The sequence below is a fragment of the Suncus etruscus genome, chromosome 6, assembly GCF_024139225.1.
Source record: "Suncus etruscus isolate mSunEtr1 chromosome 6, mSunEtr1.pri.cur, whole genome shotgun sequence".
Taxonomy (NCBI): domain Eukaryota; kingdom Metazoa; phylum Chordata; class Mammalia; order Eulipotyphla; family Soricidae; genus Suncus; species Suncus etruscus.
In genome coordinates, this window is record NC_064853.1 from 128187304 (window position 1) to 128199355 (window position 12052).

The following is a 12052-nucleotide window of genomic DNA, read 5'->3' on the forward strand; positions in this document are numbered from 1 at the left end:
TACAACAATAACAATACCTAAGCTATGGATGTGACTATAAAAATTCTAAGTTACAAGAGAGAAGGTCACAGCTCAAGGTAACTCTTAGCAAGCTTGCTTTAAATGAAAAATCAGGATTAGGAGAAAATAGGAAATATCTAGAAACTTGGTCTTTCTAGGCTGGACTCTATTGTTTTAGAGGTTAAATGAAGAGAGGTACCAAATCCCCAGGAATGAGTTCCCTATTTCTAAAGGAGGGTCAAAAGTCAAAATCTGTATTCTGGTTACGCCCTTGATTACCAGAAACTGCAGCTGCAAAGGGCATATTTGAAAAGGAGAGAAAAATTGTCTTTGCTTTTAGGGATGACTATATCCAGAAAAAGGGGTTCTCAAATAAACTTTGGTGCTAGAATTTCTGAGCCAAATTATTTGATAGAGGCTATTATTTTACCTGATATATACAAAGGAGAGATAGTTAAATACTGGCTGAAAATGTAATGCCAGGCGTCTCTCTGGAAATTCCTCAACCATCCACTCAGAGAAAAAAGGTGTCCACAGTGGGCCTTTTGAGGAACCCCATGGGTGTTAAATTAGTTCTACCCACCAAGAAAATCTGAGGATACATCTGGTGGGCTGAGCCTCCCTAAAAGCATAGGCATGCCCTGGCAATAGGGAGGAAATGAATATTAAGAAAACAACCCCATTCACATTAGTCTCACATAAACTCAAATACCTTGGAGTCTACTTGACTAAAGATGTGAAGGACCCATACAAAGAAAACTATAAAACCCTGCTACAAGAAATAAGAGAAGACACACGGAAATGGAAATCTATACCCTGCTCTTGGATTGGCATGATTAATATCATTAAAATGACAATACTCCCTAAAGCTTTGTACAAATTTGGGCCCGGAGAGATAGCACAGTGGTGTTTGCCTTGCAAGCAGCCGATCCAGGACCAAAGGTGGTTGGTTCGAATCCCGGTGTCCCATATGGTCCCCCGTGCCTGCCAGGAGCTATTTCTGAGCAGATAGCCAGGAGTAACCCCTGAGCACCGCCGGGTGTGGCCCAAAAACCAAAAAAAAAAAAAAAAAAAAAAAGCTTTGTACAGATTTAATGCAATCCTTCTAAAGATACCCATGACATTTTTTCAAAGAAGTGGATTAAACACTTCTGAAATTCATTTGGAACAATAAACACCCACAAATAGCTAAAGCAATACTTGGGAAAAAGAATATGGGAGTTATTACTTTCCCCAACTTTAACTGTATTGCAAAGTAATAATTATCAAAACAGCATGGTATTGGAATAAAAACAGACCCTCAGATCAGTGGAACAGGCTTGAATACTCGGAGAATGTTCCCCAGATATACCATCACCTAATTTTTGATAAAGGAGCAAGAAATCCTAAATGGAGCAAGGAAAGCCTGTTCAATATGTGGTGTTGGCACAACTGACTAGCCACTTGTATGTAATAAAGCAAACTTAGACCTCTAGTTAACATCATGTACAAAGGTAAAATCCAAATGGATTAAAGACCTAGATATTCAGACCTGAAACCATAAAGCATATAGAACAACATGTAGGTCAAATGCTCCATGACATTGAGACTAATGGTATCTTTAAAGAGGAAACTGTACTCTCCAAACAAGTAAAAGCAGAAATAAATAGATGGGTCTATATTAAGGTGAGAAGCTTCTGCACCTCAAAGGAAATAGTGCCCAGGATACAAGAGCCACCTACTGAGTGGGAGAAACTATTTACACAATACCCATCAGATAATGGGTTAATATCCACAATATACAAGACACTGACACAATTTTACAAGAAAAAAATCATCTTGCCCCATCAAAAAATGGGAAGAAGAACTGAACAGACATTTTGACAAAAAAGAAATACAAATGGATAAAAGGCACATGAAAAAATGCTCCACATTACTAATCATCTGGGAGATGCAAATCAAAACAACTATGAGGTACCATCTCATGCCACAGATATCGGCACATATCAGAAAGAATGAGAACAAGCAGTGCTGGCGGGGATGGAGAGAAAGGAACTCTTATTCACTGCTTGTGGGAATGCCGTCTAGTCCAACCTTTGTGGAAAGTGATACGGAGATTTCTCCAAAAGCTGGAAGTTGAGCTCCCATATGATTCAGCTATATCATCCTAGGGATATATCTTAGGAACACAAAAATACAATACAAAAATCCCTTTCTCACATCTATATTCATTGCAGCACTGTTTACAATAGCCAGACTCTGGAAACAGCCTAGATGCCCCTCAGTAGATGAATGGTTAAAGAAACTATGGAACATATATATGCACAATGGAATATTATGCAGCCATCAGAAGAGATGAAGCCATAAAATTTTCCTATACATGGATGTATATGAAATCTATTATGCTGAGTGAAATAAGTCAGAGGGAGAGAGATAAACACAGAATAATCTCCCTCATCATGGGTTTTGAAAAAAATGAAAAACATTGTGTAATGATTTTGAGAGACAAAATAGAGGAGGACTGGAGGGTCCAGCTCCTGACATGAAGCTCACCACAGGGACCATTTAGTGCAGTCACAGAAATAATTACACTGAGAACTATCATAACAAAGTGTGACTAAATGAGGGAAGTAGAAAGCCTGTCTAGAGTACAGGCTTGTGTAGGTGGAAGGAAGAACACTTGGGATATTGGTCATGGGAACATTGCACTGGTGGAGGATTTTATATATATATATATATATATATATATATATATATATATAAACAATAAAAAATTACATATATATACATAAACAATCAAAAAAAGAAAAGAAAAGATAAGGCCTCCCAATTCTTACCATAGGTTGTGTTCTTTACACTTATTGTATAGAAAGAGGAGATACAGCAAATGCATATACACCTCAACCCAGGCCCTTTGCCTGGTCTGTATTGTGAATTGGGGGACAAAAGAAAAAAAAAAGAATGTCTCAGAGGGAGTTTGGTTCTTGGAGTTGTTGTGGAGGGCTGTGTTGGTTTCTTTGTCTGGTATCTAGGGTTTAGGGTTGGAGTCTAAATTGGGTCCACATGACATATGTTCAAGGTGGGAGGTTCCCCTGTATTGTAGAAAAGTATATTATATGGTTTAAACATGTTGCCATTGTTCTTCAACCCCTACAAGGTCATGTTTCATCATAGCCATGGCATCTCCAATTCTGTTCAGGTTAGCAGGAATGAATCTTGTACCACCTTTTATATCCAAACTCATGGGTCAGTGTCATTAAACTATTATTGGAAATAAAGAATTTTTTTCTGTTTTTTTTTTCGGGGGGGGGGGGTCACACCCGGCAGTGCTCTGGGGTTACTCCTGGCTTCATGCTAGAAATCGCTCCTAGCAGGCTCGGGGGACCATATGGGACACCAGGATTCAAACCAATGACCTTCCTGCAAGAAAGGCAAAGGTCTTACCTCCATGCTATCTCTCCGGCCCCAGAAATAAGAAATTTTTTTTTTTGGTTTTTGGGCCACACCCAGCAGTGCTCAGGAGTTACTCCTGGCTATCTGCTCAGAAATAGCTCCTGGCAGACACGGGGGACCATATGGGATGCTGGGATTTGAACCAACTACCTTAGGTCCTGTGTCGGCTGCTTGCAAGACAAATGCTGCTGTGCTATCTCTCCGGCCCTAGAAATAAAGAAAATTTTAAAGAGAGATTAATTCAAGAAAATAGACAAAAACAAATTTTAACAGATAGTGCAAAAACAAATGATTATATAATCCCAGGAATTAGGAAAAAAGTCAACTAGAAAAATAATGTAAAATGAGTTTTTGAGAAAAAATACTGGGGAAATTGATGATGGATAGTTTTTTTTGTTGCCTGATTTTTTTTTATTATTAATATGACATCATCCAGAAGCAAGAGTCTTTTCTCTCTGCATTCCATAGCTGAAGGAGAACATTCAGGAGAGATGAATTATCTTTGATTCTACCTCTCCACAATCCTCTGAGCTCCTTGGGGAGCAATGTCAATTATACCATCGTCAATGCAAATGGCATTTTAAAGAGTTAGTACAGCAGCATCCTGAGAATGCTAATGCTGCTCAGAAGTGCCAGTGAGCATAGCAGACTTTCTTCTAACATGTGCACGGCCCATCATGTATCATTATACACTGGGATCTAATCCAATCAAGTGAAAGGACAGTCCACTGACTTGGTCTCTGTCTTTGTCACTCAAACTCACCCATTAAAAACCACTCATTCTCTGAAATCAGAGTGTGAAATTCAGGTTTGGAAGCCAGAAAATAAACTTCTATCAACAGAGCATGATAATGAGGCATCTGCTGGCTTTCTTGCTTGATGGGGTATTCTTATTAAGACAAACTGTGTTCCAAAAGCAACCCACAACACATGGAAATCATCTAGTTCATAAAAAAATATTGAGAGCTTAAGTTTTCCAATTAAGGGTAAGACAAATATGATAAATATGAACTAAAACTTAGTAGGAACATGTACCCTTCCTGAACTCCAGCCCACTCACACACAAAATAATCATCCTTCTATTATGCTTTTGAATAAAGAAAACTCTGATACCTGTGTTATTATAAGAATTTACATAGCTTAGTATTTGAATCATCTCTATAAAGCTTTGGGTAATGAAGGCTTAGTGTAGTATCAAATAAAAGCTGTGGGTGAAAAGTATTCCATGTAAAGCCCTTTGCAAAGTCTCATGTAGCACATAAGATAGTTGAAATGAACCATGGAAGAGGAAATAATGAACACAAACACACATACTCACACACATATACACAAGCATGCAGAAAAAGACACAAAGCTGCTATATCACACTATATAGAAAATGGACAGAGCCTTACTGTAAAAACACAAAAAGCAATAAAGACACCAAACAGCTGGCCCAAATGCTGGATAAGCTTAAGCCATGAGCCCGTGGTCCCAAGATATTTACTTCACTCATAGGGGTCTCAAACTCAATTTACCTGGAGGCCGCAGGAGGCAAAATCGGGGTGATCCTTGAGTGCAGTCAGTAGTAATCCTTGAACATTGGGGGGTGTGACTCAAACAACTAAAACAAAACAAAACACAAAAAAAGATTCCTCTAGGGCAGGGCCACAAAATGTTGTACTGAGGGCTGCAAACGGCCCATGGGCCGCGAGTTTGAGACCCCTGCTAGATCAAGACAATCTAAAGAGCTTTGAATGCAGAGGTAACATCATGGATAACTAGAGAAAAACAACACTATCAATAATAGCCATTATGAACTAGTATCCTCACTGTGCTAAAAGAGAAGTAGACCCACTACTGGTAGATGCAGTCACTTTAGGGTAGCATGAACATGAAATTAAATCATTTAAAATCCAATTTTAATTTTCATAGTTAGAAAGATTGAAGAAAATATAACTTGTTATTAACAGGAATCTAACACCTCTGTAATACTAAAACTGCAATAAAATAGTTTAAATAAAATTGAATTGAATTTGGTATGTGGCATTTATTTTCTACTCATAAAAGTACGAATAAATGGGGCCTGAGAGAGAACACAGTGGTAAGGCATTTGCCTTGCACGCAGCTGATCCTGGAAGAATGGTGGTTAAAATCCCAGCATCCTATATAGTCAGTCCTCTGTGCCTGCCAGGAGTGATTTCTGAGCACAGAGCTAGGAGTAACCTCTGAGCCTTGTCAGGTGTGACCTAAACCCCCACTCCCAAAAAGTATGAATAAATGAGGTAAGTAATACATATAATTAGGTGAAATAAAATTTAGGCCATTTAAGAGAAATATTAAGTAAATTGTATTTTGCATGTGTGTCTCACCTACTGAGGAAAAAATCAGAAAGTGGACTGACTGAAGTGAGAAAAGTGGGGAATTAAGGAGCAGATAGATTCAAAAAAGAAACCCTTGCACCAAGCATGAACAGGATTTTCTTTTGGGCCTTTCCTCAGCATTTTCCTGATTTCCAGTGAGTTACTAATTGTCTTCACCTTAAGACCAGTCAGATTTTTGTCTGGGCTAAAACAGGGAACCTCACCTCTTACCCTCCACCAAACAAGAACGGGGCTGTCTTTTGGGCTTCTTCTCAGCTTCCTTCCAGGTTCCAGCATAAATACTGATTTTCTGCCCCTTGGGGCTAGTCATATTGATGTCTGGGCAGGGTAAAGGGAACTCCCCCTCCTTCCCATCTATCCTCCATTTCCCACTGGCATCCCACTTTCCACTAGCATCCATGCAAAGTCATTTCAATTTATATTTAGAATTTTTGGCAGATTGAATCTAGCACTTCTTTTACTTAAAGAATATAAACTCAAAACCCAGCTGAACAAACCAATAAACTAGTATGCAATATTTTTTTATCATACTTAGATAACCTTATTAGTTTAGAAAAATAACCTCTAAAGAAGATATACCTCGAGCCATGTTTAATACAAACAATTCAATAGATCACTTTCTTTTGGGGGGCACATCCAGTGATGCTTAGGGATTACTCCTGTCTTTGCACTAAGAAATTGCTCCTCGCTTGGGGACCATATGGGACATCGGGGATCAAATGGAGGTCTGTCCTGTGTCAACCATGTGCAAGGCAAACACCCTACCATTGTGCTATTGCTTCAGCTCCAACAGACAACTTTTTTAAACACCCTGATACTCCAGCGTTCTAAACCATTACATGCAAAGATCAACGGGGAAGCTAAGAAAGACACCTACAGTTGGGAATATGGAGAGAAATCCTGGTATGTTTTCAAGTCTACCAAAACACCTGAATTTTATAGGTGAGGATGTTAAATAAACTCTTAATGGTTTAGCAATGGAAATAAAGGAGTCACTAGACTGCGAAATTAAGAAATCTATAGATGAACAATTCAACCAACTCAAAGTAGAACTCATTCAGAAGATGAAAGAATCCATACAAGTGAAACTGAAGGAACTAAGAAGCATGTTAGCAAGCCATAATAGTAGATTTAGTGCAGTTGGACAATTGCATAGACAAACTTGAAGACAAATTATAAGCCAGTAGTGATAAAAAAAATCAAAATAGAAAGGAGAGACAAAACCCTGGAAGAAAATGTAACAAAGACAAAGAAAATGAACAAAGGCAAGAGAGATAATCTCAGAATTATAGGAATTCCAGAAGGGGAAAAAAATGGGAAAGGGGAAGAACAAGTAGTGAAGAAGATAATAGCAGAGAACTTTCTCAATCTTGCAAAGATATTTCTCTACACATCTAAGAGGCAAAAAGAGTGCCAAACAAAATAGACCTTAACAGAATAAGACATTTAGTAATCTAAATGGCAAAATACAGAGAGATGGACTCTTCAAAGCAGTAAGGGAGAAGAAAAAACTCAAATAAAAAATACAAGAATCAAACAAGTTCTTCCATTTGAAACAATTCAGGCAAAAAGAGAATGGAATGACATATTCAAACTACTGAATGAAACAAATTTTTAACTTACAGTCTACTACCCAGCAAAACTCTTATTTACATGGGAGAGAGAGTTAAAAACTTTCTCAGACAAAAAAAAAAAAAAAAAAGAACACACAATATTTGCGCTAACTAAATGAAATACTAAAATGACCCTAATTGAAATACTCAAAGAGTAATCACATAAACCAAATACTCAATTATAAGAACAATCCTACACAATATGCTGGCACAGCAGTCCTTTCTATCAATAGTTTTCTTAAATGTCAATGGACTAAATTCTTCCATGAAAAGACACAGAGTAGCAGGTTCTATCAGGAACCAAATCCCAGCCACCTGCTACCTGCAGAAATCACACTTAACAGTGCTGAATAGACATAGGCTCAGAGTAAAGAATTGAAAACAATTATACAAGCCAATGGAAAACAGAAAAAGCTGGGGTTACCATACTCATAGCAGACTACACTGCATTCAGCCTCAAGAAAGTTCTTAGAGATAAAGATGGTCACTAGTTATTAATCAGGGGAACAATTGACCAAGAAATACTAACTCTTATCAATATTTATGCACCATGTCTCACACCTTACCAAAAAGTCAAATCAAAGTGGATTAAATATCTTGAGATTAGACCCAAATCTATAAAATTCATTGAGGCAAACATAGGCATAATACTCCAAGACTTTGACCTCAAAGAAGTCTTTGATGATAGTATGCCAATTGCAAGAATTATAGCATCAAACCTAAATAAATGGGACTACATCAAATTAAAGTTTCTGTATGTCAAAGAAATACAGGCTAAAATTAGAAGGCAGTTAACTAAAAGGGAAAAAAATTTTCACTTAAAACATCAGATAAACTAGGGTAGATTTCTAGGATATACAAAGTACTCACAATGGTTAACTCTGCAAACCCTACCAAAAAATGGGGAGAAGAAATAAATTGGGACTTCTCTGAGGAAGACCAAAGATGGTCAACAGATACATAAAAAATGTTCATCTTCACTTGTAATTGGGAAATCAACATTAAGACAACAAAGAGATATCATTTTACACCATTGAAGATGGCATATATCAAAAATACTGGAAACAATCTCTGTTGCTGAGGATGTGGTGAGAAAGGAACTCTCCTCCATTGCTGGTGGGAATGCTGCCTGATTTAACCCCTAGAGAAAACATATGGAGGGTTCTCACTAAGCTCAAAATTGAGCTGCCATAGAACCAGATATCCTCCCTGCTTTGGATACCTAAACCCAGGACAGAAAAAAATTAATCCAAGAGAATGTATGCATCACTCAGTACAATAGCTAAGACTTGGAATCAATATAGATGTGCAACAGTAGATGAATGGATCATGAGGATTGGTATATATATACCAATCCTCATGATCCATTCATCTGTATATATATATATATATATATATATATATATATATATATATATATATATACACACACACACACAGAATATATATATGTATATATATGCAGAATGCGTTGGAAGCCATGACTCACATATAGTGCTTGCTATAAGAAGGTTTAATATCTTAACTTTACTATGTCTATAATAACTCCTTGAATTTTGTCCACAGTGGTACTTGGAGATATATTGTTGGTCACCTACTTTCACATTTCAATGCTATATTATATTAAACTCAGAAGACAGTGCTCAAGATAATGTCTTGACAAAAATTCTAATCTATTTATTTTCTATATGATTATGCCTCCTAACATGATCTAATGTTTATGTCTACAGATAACAATGGAATATGCAAGTGCATGCCATAAACTCCTGCTACAGAGTTCCTTCATTATGTTATTGCAATTTATTTTTGATTTTAGGTAGTTTACCCTTACATCATAATGCTCATGATTTCAGTTTGCTTTCACAAAAGGAGCCTGATGCTCAAGACCCTCTAGACAATACTGGTGTAGACTCATCTTACAGTGCTCATTACCATATTGCTTATATTTCTAGACTTGAAAATTATGATTGGCTTTAAGAATGCTCTATGCACAATCTAACCTAGGAAGCTTTACTTTTATTTATATATTTTAAATAATATCTATATTTAAAAACCATGATTACAAACATGATTGTAGTTGGGTTTCAGTCATAAAAATGAACACCCCCCTTTACCAGTGCAACCTTTCCATCACCAATGGCCACTCTTGGGAGTGGGGCAAAAGAGGCTCCAGAAAACTTGCTCTCCCAGAGGCCATTTTCAGGGCGGGACTCCAGAACATAAAAACCGGCAGGCTTTTGCAGAAGCCGGGTCCCCTGTTTGGGACATCAGGCGGGGAAAATCCACGAATCTATGCCTGCCCAGTGGGGCCCAACTGTGAAAAAATGTGAGTGCTACCTGTAAATGTCTGTCTACTGTCCTCTTGTGTGAAACTCTTGGGAGTGGGGCAAAAGAGGCTCCAGCAGAGCACAGCCGCTTCGCTTCGCTATGCCGTCGTGCGCTCTTTCTAAGAAAAGAACACCATCGCAACAAGAAGAAAAAATCACACTAAGAACTGTGCTATATCACAGAAGCAAGCATTTCTCTCCGGACTGTCTTCTCTGTTGCATGCTCGGGCCTAAGATTTGCTACAGTGTGAGGCTTCATCCACAAAGGACTCCCCTCCCTTAGAGGCAAGTCAGCCCATCCAAAGGGCGGAGCCAGAGGAGTGTGCTGCCTGCATCATATAGCCAATGAATACCACCACAACATGTAGAAAAACCCACAATACAAGTGTGACAATGGGGAAACAACGCAGGCCAGCATCAGAAATAGAGAATGAAGATGATAATTCTGATGACCAGATAATGACCAACCAACTAATCAACCTCTCAGATAAGGACTTCAGACTAGCAATATGGAAGATGCTCAAAGAACTCAAAGAAACCATGGATAGAGTTGAACAGAACACTAATAAGAACCAAGAAAATATGAAGACAGAAATCACAAAACTCCAAACTAAAATAACATGTCAACTAACAGGCCTGAAAAAGTCAGTAAACAAAGTGAATGACAAAATGGATAAGCTCTGGGACAGGGTATCAGAAGCTGAGAATAGACTTGGTGCTGTGGAAGATGAGATACATAACAATTCTATACAGCAGGAGAGATTGGAAAAAAACTTAAAGCAAATGAACAGACAATGGAAAAATTAGTCAAAGAATGGGAACAAATGAAAATAGAAGTCTGGGGCCGGGCGGTGGCGCTCGAGGTAAGGTGCCTGCCTTACCTGCGCTAGCCTAGGAGACGGACCGCGGTTCGATCCCCTGGCGTCCCATATGGTCCCCCAAGCCAGGAGCGACTTCTGAGCGCATAGCCAGGAGTAACCCCTGAGCGTCACCGGGTGTGGCCCAAAAACCAAAAAAAAAAAAAAAAAAAAGAAAATAGAAGTCTATGATAAGCTCAACAGAAACAACTTAAGAATCATTGGAGTCCCAGAGACCCAGCAAGAAAATTTCCAGGAAGAATCAACGGTCAAGAACATCATTAAAGAGAAACTTCCAGAGCTAAAGAATACATGTGATCAAATCCTGCATGCTCGAAGAATACCAACCAAAAGAGACCCCAGCAAAACCACCCCAAGACACATCCTAGTCACAATGACAAATCCCACAGATAGAGACAGAATTCTGAAAACAGCAAGATCAAAAGGGGAAATTACATTCAAGCAAGCATCCTTGAGATTTACAGCAGACCTGTCACCAGAAACACTCAATGCCAGAAAGCAGTGGTGGGATATTGTGACAAGACTGAATGAAATGATTGCTTCACCTAGAATACTATACCCAGCAAAACTCACTTTTCAGTTTGATGGAAGAATACATGGTTTCACAGACAAAAAGCAGCTCAGAAACTTTACAGACTCAAAACCAGTCTTAAGAGAAAAACTGAAAGACCTAATTTAATACAAGACTAACCAAAAGACACACCAAATTTTGATATAAAGATGGCATTATATCCCAGGACAATTCTTTCTCTCAACGTCAATGGACTAAATGCACCAGTCAGGAGACACAGAGTGGCTAAATGGATCAAAAAACTCAATCCAACCTTCTGCTGCCTACAAGAAACGCACCTGAATAGTCAGAACAAACATAGACTCAAAATAAAAGGCTGGAGAAAAATTATCCAAGCAAACAACACCCATAAAAAAGCTGGAGTGGCCATACTAATATCAGATAATGCAAACTTTATACTCAGGAAGGTGGTAAGGGACAAAGATGGATATTTTTTTATTAATCAAGGGGTATGTAGAGCAGGAAGAAATAACTCTCCTAAACATATATGCACCGAATGAGGGGCCAGCAAAATATTTAATACAACTGTTGACAAATCTGAAAAATAATATCAATAACAACACAATAATCGTGGGGGACCTTAACACAGCTTTGTCAACACTGGATAGGTCAACCAGACTATACTAGACCTGAGGAGAGAAATGGAAGAAAGAGGCCTAGTGCATATATATATAGGACACTCCATCCCAGAAACCTGGGTACACATTCTTCTCCAATGTACATGGGACATTCTCCAGGATAGACTACATGCTGGCACATAAAACATACCTCCATAATATCAAGAGGATAGATATTTTGCAGACTACCTTCGCTGACCACAAGGCTCTGAAATTATTTCTGAATTCCAAAGGGACTCAGAAGAAAAACT

The 12052-nt window shown here is 38.3% G+C and overlaps 1 non-coding gene across 1 annotated transcript; it reads left to right on the forward strand.

Moving 5' to 3' along the window:
- Window positions 1-2799: 2799 nt before the first annotated feature.
- Window positions 2800-2927, forward strand: LOC126012631 (small nucleolar RNA SNORA51). The gene has a single exon (XR_007497080.1). It is a non-coding gene; the product is annotated as a small nucleolar RNA SNORA51 (small nucleolar RNA).
- Window positions 2928-12052: the final 9125 nt, after the last annotated feature.